Here is a 12,289-nt window from a genome sequence, read left to right as displayed (position 1 = left end):
GGAAATGACCAACTTGAGACCCACCCACGGGCAAGCCCCAATCCCTGACATTATTAATGATACTCTATTATGCTTGCAGACAAGAGCATAGCTGTCCTCTGAGAGGCTCTACTCAGCATCATACTGAAGCAGATGCAGAGACCCACTGCCAAGTAGTAGATGGAGCTCAGATACCCTTATGTAAGAGCTGAGAGTAAGAATGAGGAAGTTTTGGTCTTTCTTTTGGGTGGTTTAGAGGAGGCTGGATTGCCCAACACTGGTGACAGATTCATCTACTGTCTCCTGGGAGACTTGTCTCACTCTCTACTACATACTAAATTCTGACTGTATTTTCTGGTTCTTCATTCTCTTTATCTTGGTTTTTTTTTTCCTTTAAAAATGATAGCTTTGTGACTCACCTTAATATCTACTAAGTCAATCCAGTTTTTGCTTGTTTGTCCTTTCGAAGTTAGCTGTTTCAAGGTGTTAATTCTTCTATATAAATTTCAAAATTGCTTTATCAAATTCATTCAGTCTAAAATAGAAAGCAGAAACTGCCCAGGACTGATAATTTACTTTGGGGAGGGAACGGATATTCTTTTTTTTTTTTTTTTTTCTTTTAGGACATGGTTACTGGGTGGCAGTGGTGGCACACGCCTTTAATCCCAGCATTTGGGAGGCAAAGTTAGGCAGATCTCTGAATTTGAGGCCAGCCTGGTCTACATAGTGAGTTCCAGGACAGCAAGGGCTGCACAGAGAAACCTGTCACAAAACAAAACAAAACAAACAATTAAAAAAGACATGGCCATGCTACGTAGTTATGCTGGCCTCAAACTCACTAATCTCAAACAATCTGTCTCTGTCTCCCATGTCCTGGAATTTCAGGAACATGCCTCATATCTTGTTAGGAACAGGTGTGTACCACCGCACTCAGTTTGTTGTGGTGCTGGGATTAAGCCTAGAGCTTTGTACAAGTCAGGTGGACACTCTACCAATTTGACACATGCATACTCGATTTAATTTTTAAGGTCCCTTGTTTCCCTTTGCTTTTCTGGCTTCAGCTTCCCTCCTCAGCTGTTTTGATCCTGTCTCCCCATCCTGCAGCCTTGACCTGGAGCTCTACCTGATCCCAAGGGTGACTATTTGGATACTCTGTTCTGGGTGCTTCAGAAATGTCACATAAAGTTGCACCTGACATTCATCCCAGGTCGAAGCCTACATGTGAGAGGGACAGGGTAAAAACAGAACTGCTAAAATGCTGGCCCAGCTTTATTTGGTCAGTGAATGCATACAGAATTGGAGTAATGCCAAAGAACAAAGAGTCTGGGGGTGGGATGCGGGGCAGGGGAGCCTCCTAGCAGCCGAAAACTCAAGTAACAGATGCTTAAGTAGTAAAGACAATTTTGATTTAACACAAGACGTGTGCTGCTGGTTCAGGACTGGGAACGCTGGTCAGACAGGTCATCTCGACCTTTCTCCCATCTTTTTTAGATGACAGCTACATGATCCCATGGCTCTGAATGTTAAGATTCATACCCACATTTAAAACATGAGGTGCCAAGGAAGACAGCCCAAAAGAGTATTCTCTTTTTAGTTCTGTCTCCCACAAAGTTTTCCAAAGCCTCCCAGAGGACATATCTTTCTAGCTCATTAGCCAGAATAATGTGGTATAACGTTGACACCTTGCTGGCAGAGTAAATGGAACTGTCGTGATTAGTTTAGACTGATAGATGATTCTATCCCTGGGCTGGATATTTTTTTCAACTGAACAGCAACAGCAGCAACAACAACAACAAAAATCAATGTTCTTATATATAGCAAAGATCACAGGGAATGGTACTAAACAGAAAACTATCAAAAGCTCTTGTTGTAGATTAGAGCGTTTTTGTCAAGATTAGCTATGTTGTTATGTGATAGGTCCCTGGAATTACAGTGTTCTCATTTGTTTAGTGGTATTGGTTTAGTCAGTGAAGACTCAATGATGATCAAAACTGGACAGAGCCCTAGTGACTTGGGCTCTGGAATGCAGTAGACCCACCCACTGAGCTCAGACAGACAGACGGATGGGATCAAATACACCCCACTGCTACATCCAAGAAGCAGGCATTATTAGCTTTTAGAATATAAAGTTAGGCATATTATATCACATTTCACAACATGTGTTTGGGTAGAGACACTTAGGGGTTGAGCAGTTCTGGGTTCAGTTTGGAGTTCCACCAATGGCGCATAAAAAGAAAGCTCTTGTAAAGGGTGAATGTGGAAGTAAGATAAAGGAAATATTTGGTTAAAATAGAGCAGTAGGGGCTGAGAGATGACTCAGTGGCTAAGAGTGTTTGATGCTCATGCAGAGGACTTCAGTTTGCTTCCCAGCCCTGCACAGTGCTTAAGAAGGGTCTAATACCCCAGTTCCAGGGGATCTGATGCATTCTTCTGGGCTCTGAGGGCACCAGGTATACACATGGTACACAGACATACATGCAGGAAAAATACTCACACACATAAAATAGAAACAGATGAATTTCTGAAGAGTAGAGCAGATGCCAGATTCAGATCATTGCAGCAAAACGTTCCTGGCAAAGTTAGTTAAACTTCAAGTTACACAGGCTTACATAAGAGCTCAAGATGCTGCCGTTGGGTCAGTAATTACCTCCCAATTAATTACCTTAACAACTCCACTTTATAGGCAGGGAAACAGAGGCAGGTACAAATAAGACAAGTAACTCTTCCGGGGTCCCACAATTAACAAGTGGCTGGTCTCGAACTTGAATGTGATGTGGTTTTACAATCTCTGTGCTTTGTGAGCTCAGCAAGACATCCAGGCAAACTGTCTGGATTATCCAGGGATGAGACCATTGCTTATGAGGGGGCAGCGATGGTGGTGGTGGTGGTGGTGGTAGGAAGCCTCCTGGAAGAGCCAGCAACCGGTTCGACTGCATACCCTTTATTCTCTGGCATGCAATGGCAGTCACTGTCCTCACAATTTCAGCTTCTGCTGTTTCCACTCTTCTCTTTTGGTTTCTTGATCATGTGAGCCTGACTGTTGGTGTACCTAGACCATTTTAACTGCATGCCAGGTGTGGTACATCTACAAAGCAGTAGAGACTTTGGGTGAGACCTCCTTTCAAATAGGATATCCCTCTCCTTCTAGCTCTGGATCTATATGTCTTCAATTGTCCTAGAATAGGAAAATTCTTGTTGAAAATGATCCAACTACTAAAAATAAAAAAAAAAAAACATTTTGAAAACACATTTGAAAGACATCAAACGGGGAAACATGTGCAACTGAAATCACAGATCAAGTTGCATATTCCCCTGCTGTGTATATGAAAACCACTTACAAATCCCATGAAAAAGACCAACCATATTTGAGATGAAAAGGATTAAAGGGGTGAGAAATTTATAAGACAGGAGTATAAACTATTCCCTTTTTTGTATAGAATAGAGTTTATTTGGAGCATGGGGAAGGGAATTGAGGAGAGAGAGAGAGAGAGGGGAATAGAGGAGTAGAGGCCAGCCATGATCATGAGGAGAGTGAGGGGTGGGAGAGAGGAATGGGGAGAGAAGAGGCAGGGGGGAAGAGAGCAAGAGCTACAAAGTACTCTTAATATATAAAAAGATTCTCAATGCCACTCATGAGTAATACGAATTAAAACCATACTGAGATGACATCACTTACCTATTAATAAAGGTTTTTGTTGTTGTTGTTTTTTAAGGCTAACAGCACTCAAATAGGGAAGGTGTGAGGGAATAGACCCATCTACATCCCTGAGAGGGCATGGACTTGGTAGGTTCTAAGTAGAGATATTAAGCAATTTCTGCCAAAATTACATAAATGCAAAAATATCTCAATTACAGCATTGTTGTTACAGCAGAATTGGGAATAACATAGCCATCCAAACACAGGGGAAATGGTTAAGCAAAATATTCTTTATTGATATGATTGAGTCACATTGGAGCCACAATGAAGAATCAAATAGCTCGTGCTGAATGGATCTAGAGTATCCGCCGGATGTATCATAGAGTAAAAGATCCAAGGGTAGAACAGTGCTTTAGTGTGCTTTGCATACAATGCTTGATAAAAGTATGTATCATATCCGTATGTATCTGAATATATTTAGAATAAACTAGAAGGATGTATGGTATCCTTATGTATCTGAATATATTTAGAATAAACTAGAAGGATGTATGGGAAAGCACAACTTGGCTTTATCTGCTGAGTTTTTAGGTCAATGTGAGAGGGAAATGTCTCATGATCCATGTTTTGGCGCATTTTGAATTTTAAACTGGTTAACTGTATTTCCTATTAAATAGATATAAGTACAAAATCACTTTAGGAACCAATCCATTTCCACAAGTAGAAAGGGTGGGACTGGGAGGGCGGCCTTTTTGTTTTTTAATCTTTCTAAGTTCTGTACATTTACATAGTTAAACATTATTTTTTAATCATGTAACTCTATAGATTTTGACGATCATAGTTTGAGAGTTTTCTCAATACAGAAAACATGCTTACAAAGCGTCTTCTGACTGTCAGTGCTTCCAGTGAGGCCTTGGCTATGGAAGGGTTTCCCATGCTGCCCCGGGAGAGTCACGTGCTTCCTGTCTTCGTGCCAGTGCTTAAGACCTAAGCCAGTTAGGGTGAGAGGACACATGCTAAGAAATGTCTGAAGTTTCCTTGCAAGGCTCAGTCAGTACTGAGTAGATGGCTGTACGTTTTCCACGTGGAGACCTGTGCGCTTACTAAGGGATCTGTGACGTCTCCACATCATACTTCACTCTCCTCTCAAAATGGAGTCCGGGAACCTCATTCTCCCAAAGGCTTAGATTCTGAGTGTTGGGCGCTCACGCCTGGATTAATCTGCTTTGTTTGCTGTCTTTGAGAGAAACGCTGTAACTCTCTTCACCCAACCTCATTTTAGGAGTACAGACATTGGTCTTTGTCCCAACTCTACAAACCAGCGTTGGGTCTACTCTTAATTCACTTTCCATTCTGTTTGGAAAGTATTCTTATCTACAAACAAGTCTTATTCCAGCATTCACCTCTTAAAATAGGGGATTTAGATAGAAGGCGTTCTAGGTCTTTCCACAACTGGAACACTAGGAGCCAGGGAAAACATTTTCTCTTCTGCCAATCTACAAAGTAAATTGACTTTGTTCTTTCAATTAAAAGCACCAACCATTATTCTAAGAGCTTAATCACTCTGCGAAATAAAAATCTTCAAACTGGATAGACAGCAAAGGGTAGATAGTTTTTTAATTACAAAGATCTCTTAGAGATTCGTAGAAAGGCAAGATATAGTTCAAACATAATCAAATAGCAAAAATGAAAATATAAATGGACAATAAACATAAAAATATTTTACTTTGCTAGTAATAAATGTAGTGCCCATGAAAATACTTTTCAGCTCATAAAACTGAAAGCTTTAAAAACAATGCTAATAGCTAGAGCCAGAGGGTGGGGTGGGTGGGACACAGGCTTATTGGAGCATGGAGGTACATGCAGGGAGTGTAAATTGATTCAAAAGTTCTGGAGGGAAATTGGTAAAAACTTTAACAATTTTTTAAAATGTGAAGAATCACATAGAGATGTTCACACCTAAGAATAATTTATCCTAAGAAAACAGTAGGATACCTGTAGGAAAAAATTCAGACAAGATTGTTTCTTTTAAGATTTTTAACATTTATTGTGTGTGTGTGTGTGTGTGTGTGTGTGTGTGTGTGTGTGTGTGTGCATGTGCACGCATAGATCAGAGGATAACTGCAGAAGTCCATTCTCTCTTTCTGCCCTCTAGGTTCCAGGGAGTCAAGTTGTCAAGTTTGTTGACAAGTGCCACCTGCTAAGCCATCAAATGCAGCCCCGTATGTATGTTCTTTAGTACGTAATGTATCATTACAAAACACTGGAAAGCCTAAATATCTGTCAAAGGAAATGGATAAATGACACAATAATTTAAACAGACAGACAGCGGTATTACACAATTAGATGTACAAACCTATAATGGAGTAATTGTGATCATTTTTTCCATTCATATTTTAAAAATCTGAACACCAGATATTAGTAACCATCATATCTGAGTAGGTGACATTTATTTTCTTGTTAATATCTATTTATATTTTCTCATTATTAAAAATAATGAGGGTATAGGGGACTTTTGGGGTAGCATTTGAAATGTAAATGAATAAAATATCTAATAAAAATGAAAAAATAATGAGCATTTATTACTTTTATTGTTAGTAAGAAAATTTACAAAGCTATGGTTCTCCTTCTGAGACTCACAAGTCATCGTTCATCCTTAGAAAAGAGAAGATAGTAATTATAGATCAGTGATGTATTTCTGCAACACAGTTTTTGTTACCATAGCAAATTAAACATAGCAGTAGTGCCCAGGATTAAACCACTCCATCTGTCAAAAGCAACCTTCACTTCCTATGGTTCAGGGAAATTCCACAAAACTGCCACCTCACCAGTAGACTCTAGCAATGCTATCTAGAATAAAATCTGTCATGGCAATGGTCTTTAGTTTCCATTTTCCATGGAGAAGTGATGGCCAAGGCAGAAGCCATGTTCAGTGCCCTCTTCACCCTAACCCAGACCATCTTTTCTTCTCCCCTTCTTCCCTCCCCTTTTATTCCTTTTGTTCTCCCTCTCCTCTCCTTCTCTCTTTTGCATCCTTTCAGTCATTCTCTCATCAGAGGTGTCTTAGAGCTTGGTGACAGTGCCAGGCTCCCAGAGCATCCCAAAGCATCCTAGAGCATCTCAGAGCATCCTGGAGTACAGGAGCCAGTATTTCCTCTGTTCTGTGCAGGTGAAGGAAACGCAAAGGCAAAAAGCAACGCTGGAATTTGGGGGCTTCCTTTACTTAAACATTGAAACAGCACAGTTGACACTGTTATTACATTTTCAGATACTCAGAATTACGATAAAATCGAGAACTTCATGACATTGTGAGTAGCATTCTTCAGGAGCACACTGTAACTTTCCTGAAAATCGCCAGATGAGCGTATGTGCTCATCGACAAACATTAAGCGTACAGTGCTGTGCTGCTACAAGTTAATGGTCAAGTTCATCATATAATATGAAAAATAAGCTCTTATAAAGTGAATCTTAAACTAAGTTTGAAGAACCACCACTGAATGATTATAGTATTATAAACCAATTTTTAAAACGAGTGCAATGTTTAAAAAACGAAGTATGACAATTGTGTCATTATTGAATTGCCAGCACATTTTTATTTCAGTTTTTTCCAGTTGTTGGAATTCCTCTTTCCAGCTCTGTGACAGTAGTGAGGGGTATTATAGACTAAGTTATCTGAATCATCTGCTTTTACACTGGGTTCTTATTCTGGGTATCCGTGTGTGTGTGTGTGTGTGTGTGTGTGTGTGTATTCATGTGTATATCTTTGTGTGTGTCTATGTATGTTTTTATGCCTGTATGTATGCCCATGTGTGTCTATGTGACTGTGTGTTTCTGTCTGTGTGTCTTAGTGTTTCTGTATGTCTTGTGTGTGCACATGCTATGTTTTGATGCACAAGGAGTATATAATCCTTATTTATGGTAACTCCATGCTTTTATTTCTGAGTGTGGAGACAGAGGGCACTTGAGGTGATGTGCCTTCTGAGGTCACAGTGAATTTAATAACAGGACAGAATCTTTCCATTGCAGTACATGTGCTAAGAGCCACTAGTGAGTCACTAGAAAGGACTAGAGTAATCACTTGTTTCTTACATTAGTGGAAAATAGCACTTCTATTCTCTTTAAAAGAAAATATTGCTTCTAGAAACATTTGAACTTCTTAACCGCAAGGTAGCTGCTGTGACTCTGTTTAAGATCCCCTTCCACTTTGGAAAAGCTATGGTTCCATGATTTTGGAGGAGGAACAGAAGATGCAGGAGGTAGGGGGAGGGGGGATGGGGGTTGAGAGGGAGAAGGAGGGAGGGACAGAGGGAGGGAGGGACAAAGAAAGGGAGGAAGGGAGGGAGGGAAGGAGGGAGAGACGGGGGGGGGGGCGGCGGTGAGGAGCAGGGGCAACAATAGGTGACTCAGTTGTGGTTTGTGGGAAAACACATTTTTAAATCTAGGAAATGCTACATGAGGTCAAGGCTCGAGTGGGCCCTGTCACTGGGACACGTTGTTAGACATCTTCCCCATGACACACTCTCATTTCTCAGCTGCTCTGTGGGAGTTCAGTGTGAGCCTGTGTGAGAGAGACTGGGGAAAGCCTCTAAGGAGTCAGGGCAGCTGTTGGTGACCCTCACTGCCTGTGTGCTGGCCTTTGACCAGCTGTGGAGACTCAAGAACAACCTGGGCAGCCTACAAACCTATGCAGGGTAACAATGAGATTCTTTTATTCTGCATCTAATGGACGTTTCAGATTCTAAACAGGCCATGATGAGATTCTCCCAGCAGCCCTGAAATCTGAACACAACCTTGGGTGACATGAAATGACACCTGAGCCTGCTCAGTGATGGGGCCTGTCCACGGGATGGCTCTTGGGGTCAGCATACCCTGCCCAGCTCCTGGTCTGTATCATGACTTCTATCCCCCTAATGGTTAGAATGCAGGCCATGGCCTTCTCTAAGTCTGGACACACTGTGTATCTAATGTCTGCTTTTGTTCATGCTGTTCCTTCAGTCAGAAATGCTGTTCTATTGTTTCCCACTAGACACACATAAGCATCTCTCGGATCTTGTTCAGCTGTCACAGCCCAGGGGCCAAAGTCAGACATCTCAGATGAACTCTCATGACTGTGAGCCTTGCCTTGGGGAATCTTAGCTACAATTTTGCACTACCATGTGAATTCTTTGGTTTATGATACTAAACTCCTCAGGAAGGGGGAGGTCTTGACTTGCACTGTGTTCCCAGCACCAAGGATAGGGACTGAAACAGCCAAGTGCTGGAGGGTGGAGTGTAGAATGAACAGATACATATCGGTATGTCTTTGGCCTATGTTGAGAAGGCATCTGGTTCCTGCTGGTTCCTGATCATGATGTATGCATAGCCAGACAGTAGGGGCTGCATTGGTAGGACAAGTCTTGGCCAACTGTTTTAGTGTTTCAAAAATCACTAAGGAAAGGGCTGGGTATTTGGCTTAAAGGTGGAGTACTACCTATCATGCAAAAGACCCTGGGTTCCATCTCTAGCACCACAATGAAACAATAATAATCCGTTTTATACTTTTACCATTAACTAGGATCAGACCATTGTTTTCTAGAGAAAGCCATCTTCACCTGAACATACTCATCACATGGGAGTTCTGTAGTGAGGACACTTTGCATGTTTCTGAATAACCATTTTAGGTGCTACACATTCTTGTTCCTTTCACTGCCCTTTGACCCCTCAGCAGGTAAGAGGAGGAGCCATGGGGAGGACCCTTTTGAATCTCTGCTTTACTGTGTGCAGTGGAAATTTTGGCTATCATCCCGCTGCTGAATTTATTATGCATCTTCTTTGGAAGAAAAAAAAATAAGACGTCATATTTTCCTGTGTGCTGTATTTATGATGTCTGACTTCAACACCACACCACTGCTGTGAAAAGATAACATCTTCCAAACCTCATCCACAGTGAAAGCCAAAGGACTCATTACGTTTTCAAGTTCATACAGTAAGTATTTGGAAAGACAGGACTGGACTCAAACTCAACTTGTTCCGTTTTAAAATGTTGTATTACTAAATAGAGAGCCATTTGGATTCCCACATGTCACTGGCTTTATAATTAGGCTTTGGACCTGTGCCTTCTATTTTATAGCCCTTTTTGTTATTCTAGGTATGTGATGTCAAGTCATGGAGTGTCCACAAAAATTTCCCAGGATTAATGAAATAAGTATTCATTTAGTTGTGTAGGTAAGTAAGCAGGCCCTTGCTAGTTACTGACACATTTAGCCAGCTGAACAGTTTGAGACAAATTTCAGATCTCTGTTCTCTGTTTGACCACCAGTAAGAGAGGGGCTAATGTTTCTTCAAAGATGCCAATGCTAGTTTTCAAAGCCTGTGTGTTACTGAATTCGGCAGAGGGGCTTTGGCAATGCTATTAAATTAAGAACTTGGTGATGGGAGATTACTTCATGCTATCTGGGTCAGCCCAGGATAATCACAAGGGATCTTACGAGAAGGAGGCAGGTCAGAGTCTGAGAATGAGATAGGATGGTGGAAGTGTACTGTGTGTGTGTGTGTGTGTGAGAGAGAGAGAGAGGGGGGGGTGGGGAGAATGTTTATGTATGAAAGAGACAGAGAATGTCTGTGTGTGAGTGTATGTGTATGTGAGAATATGTGAGAAAGAGAATGTGTGTGTATGAGAGACAGACAGATAGACAGACAGAGACACAGAGACACACAGAGAGACAGTAAGAGATGAGAGGCAGTGAGTGTGAGAGAGACAGAGAGAGAGACAGAAAGAGAAAGACAGTGAGAGAGATTGTATGTATGTATGAGAGAGACAGATTCTGTGCATGAAAATGTGTGTGTGTGTGAGAGAGAGAAAGACACACAGAGCAAGAGAGACAGAGAAAGTGTGTGAGAGAAAGAAAGAGGGAGATTGTGTATGAGAGAGACAGAGAGAATGTCTGTGTGAGTGTGTATATATCTGAGAGTATGTGAGAGAGAATACATATGTGAGAGAGAATGTGTATGTGTATGTGCGTATGAGAGAGAATATGTGTGCATGTCAGAGAGAGGGACAGACAGACAGAAAGAGAGAGTGAGAGATTCTATGCTGACATCTTTGAAGATAGAGGAAGGATTCACAGGCCACAGAAAGTGGTGTATGTGGTCTCCAGAAGCTAAGAGGGTTATGAAGATAGGTACTTTTTTTCCAGGTTCTGGAAAGAACCTTTAATATTGGGGCTCCCACCTCCAGAACTATCCAAGTGTGTGTTGTTTGGAACAATGAACTGTTAACAATTTGTCCCAGCAGCAAAGGCAAAGGAACATTCCTCCTCTTTGAACCATGACATCCAAAAGGGAGAGGAAATTCAGAGCTCCTGCCCTGGTCCCCAATGTGTCAGGGGCAGACCAGCCTCTGCCTCACAAGGAGAGACTCTCCCACTGCTGTCTTCCTTGATAATGGATTCCAGTGGCCTCAGCACACAAGGCACAGGCCTCAAACACCCCTGGCCCAGCCTGGCTCTGGAGCTATGTGCTTCATTATGCACTGAGCTGTCATCTGCTCTCACTAACACGCCCACTCTGTCCTAGGGCCCGGGTGTGTTACTCATGTACACAGTACAGTCACAAACCAGAGCTCGGCTTTCCCCAGCCTCATTCTGAGCCTTCAAGAGGAGTTTCTGCGGGGGGGTCTGCAAGGTATGGAACCTCAGATTCTTTTTTTTTCCCCCTGAGGGCTCCTGTTACATTTTTTCCTGGGACGAGAAAGTCTTGAGAGCTACCCACACCCTGCCTGGCACTCACAACAGGCTCTTTTGAACACGAGTATTTCCATGAAGCATCAATAGTAGACCAGGCCACTCAGAGCACAATGGAGCAGAAACAAAACAAATAAAACAAGATTACTCCATAATCATGTCTGGACCCATAGAAAAAACAAGGACATGGTCCAAACCACAAAAGTGGCCAACAGTACCCCTTCCTGGCTAATTCCTGGTGACTTCTGTTTCTTTACTAATTATAACTTTGGTCTTACCTCATTTCTCCTGCCTTCTAGCTAAGAATTATTAAAGATACGTAATCATATAATTATCCCTATTCCTGATAACACCCAATACACAACATCCCATTTCGTTGAACCCTCCCTATCACCAAGTCCAAACCCTACAGTGATTTTTTTTTTTCAAATCTAGTCTTGTGCATGTTACACAAGCGCTTTACCACTGAGCTATATCCCAGCCTCTACCTCTCTTATCATATTCCTTTGCTGAGATAATTCATGGATGGGGATCACAACTAGCCAGACAACTCGGCATTGTTTCTTCCGCAATCCCTGAACTCTCCAGCAGAAAGCACGAGAAGGCAGGCCCAGTGTCTCTGCCATCTTGGTGTGGAGAAGTTCTCTATGAGCCAGGAGGTCAGCTAGACAATCCTGAATCATCATGCGAGCCAATCAATAACACTGGATGCTCCTGGGTGCCTAGCAACAACATGCATGGACAGGAGCTTGAGAGGTTCTTGGTGAGTTGCTTCCTGGCAGGCAAAGGGCCTGACAAGTCCCAGCTAGAGCACTTGTGGCCTGGCTGGCTGGCCTAAGAGATGTCTCCACCTAAGGCAAGTCACTCCCCATTGCTAATCTGACCAACTCCTGGCTCTTCAAAGAAGCTTTTTCTTCCCTTCCCTTCCCTTCCCTTCCCTTCCCTTCCCTTCCCT

Source organism: Mus caroli, chromosome 12 (assembly GCF_900094665.2).
Source record: "Mus caroli chromosome 12, CAROLI_EIJ_v1.1, whole genome shotgun sequence".
NCBI lineage: Eukaryota > Metazoa > Chordata > Mammalia > Rodentia > Muridae > Mus > Mus caroli.
The sequence above is the reverse complement of the archived record's forward strand: the minus strand, read 5'-3'. Positions refer to the sequence as shown.